The sequence below is a fragment of the Hyperoodon ampullatus genome, assembly GCF_949752795.1.
Source record: "Hyperoodon ampullatus genome assembly, chromosome: 3".
NCBI lineage: Eukaryota > Metazoa > Chordata > Mammalia > Artiodactyla > Ziphiidae > Hyperoodon > Hyperoodon ampullatus.
Window position 1 is genome coordinate 131584569 of NC_136916.1, and position 2151 is coordinate 131586719.

The window sequence follows — 2151 nt, forward strand, 5'->3', positions numbered from 1 at the left end:
AAATCTAGCTGAAACTGGCTAATAACCGAAGAGCTCAGAAACAGATCCCAATTCAGCCTCAGCTGGATCCAGGTGCTCAGATGATGTCATCAGATGTCTCTCTCATTTCCTTGGCTCTACTTTCTTTTGTGCTGGTTTAATTCTCAGACAGACTCTTCCCCTGCAGCATCAGGATGGTATCTGTAGCTCCAGGCTTACATCCCACCAGTTTAGTCATCACAGAAGAAAGATAATGGCAGCTCCAGCAAAAGTCCCTGGCTGTATCCCCAAAACACTTCCTAAGACTCTTATTGGCTGGATCTGGTTCATGTGCCCACCCATCCCTGAACCTGGGCATAGAGATCACTCTGCCACACAGGCAGAACAGTGGTTCCAAGGAAATTGAAGTACTTGTACTAGAGGATCAGAGATCGAAGGTTAAAGGCAAAAATAACTGGTGCCAACCACATCCTGCCTGACTCACTGATGTAACTCAGACCTCCCCACATGCAGCCACCCAGAGTAATCTGGCTCACAGAGCTCTTATCAACCCATCAGGTCCACATGCAGCTGACTGGCTGGCAAGGCCCTGGTGAGTCAAATCCACCTGATTATTCCTACTTTGTTTTCTAAACTCTCCTCTGATTCATCCTGTCTCCTGTAAATGTAAGATCTTCAACCCTACCTCCATGCCTTTGCCTATGATGTTACCCCCTCGGGAATGCCATTACTCAGCTCCTCAAGTAAACAAACCTCGCTCGGTTTCAAGCCCAGTCTGAATTCCATGCTGTCTGTGAATGACTTCAGGGAATACTCATCTCTTTCCTCGCTCAACTGCTGTTGCCCTTGTCATCGGCACCAAAAAATCTAGTATTTGACTGAGTCTGAGGCATTGTGCTAAGGTAGACACCATGGGCCCTGTCTTTGTGGAGCTCCTGGTTTAGGGGAGGAAGTATGCAAGTAGACAGTAATTATCAGTCACGGTGAGAAGTTCTAGGACACAGGAAGCCGAGGGGAGGAGGGCAGAGGTGGATCGCCAGCCAGAGGAGGTGACGTTGGAGTTAATGGCTTCTTATATGAGAATCTTGTCTCCCAGGGTAAACTGTCATTTTCTAGGGAGCAGAGAACACCAGGTGAGCAGGCCTTTCTTTAATCCTCCTCCGTGTGTAGCACAGCACTTGAGGACACAGGAGGTACTCAGCAATGATCATTGATGGGTTGAGCACAGGGCAAATGCCTGCAGAGAAATGAGACAAGGAAGAGGCATAACTATAAAAGCCGTCTTGTGAGCCTGAGAATGAAGCTCCACCCCCAACCGTTGGTCCCACAGTAGGTCCCACCCCCGATGGTCAGCAGTCGGCTCTGTGCACAGAATGATGGACCAAGTCGCAGGGTGCCTGTGGCCTCTCCTCTCTAACTGGTGCCAGCTCCATGCCCCCATGACTTCATTCTCTTTAGCTAGCAGCCCCTTGGTCTAGAAGATACCACCACTTTCCAACCTGGAAGTGAGATTTGGGGGCCCCTGTGGGCCCAGGGGCCAGAGGAAACACTGCTAACTGCATCACCTTAATTTTAGCCCCAGGGAGGGGTCCATTCCACTCTGCACTGAGAACACTTTCTCTAATTGCCCTCCACTGTGTCTACATGTGGCTTTTTAAAAAAATTGAAGTATAGTTGATTTACAACGTTGTGTTAGTTTCAAGTGTAGAGCAAAGTGATTTGGTTATACATATATATATATATATATATATATATTCTTTTTCAGTTTCTTTTCCACTGTAGGTTATTACAAGATACTGAGTATGGTTCCCTGTGATACACAGTAGGTCCTTGTTGTTTCCATGTGGCTTTTAAAATTTAGATTCAAATTAACTAGTACTGAATAAAATTAAAACTTCCATTCCTCTGCCACACTAACCATAGTTCAAGTGTCCAGTAGCCATGTGCAGCCAGTGACTAGTGTATTGGACGGCAGAGACATAGGGCATTCCCCTCATTCAGGAAGTTCTATTGGCAAGCGCTGCTCCAGAGCAATGGTTAGCAACTTTTTTCCACCCCACACAACTGACAGAATATGCCTTCTCCTTGTACCCAAATTTGGACAACACACACACACATATACACACCGAGGGAGAAAGTAAAAATACTGTAATCATCCACAATAATCATAAC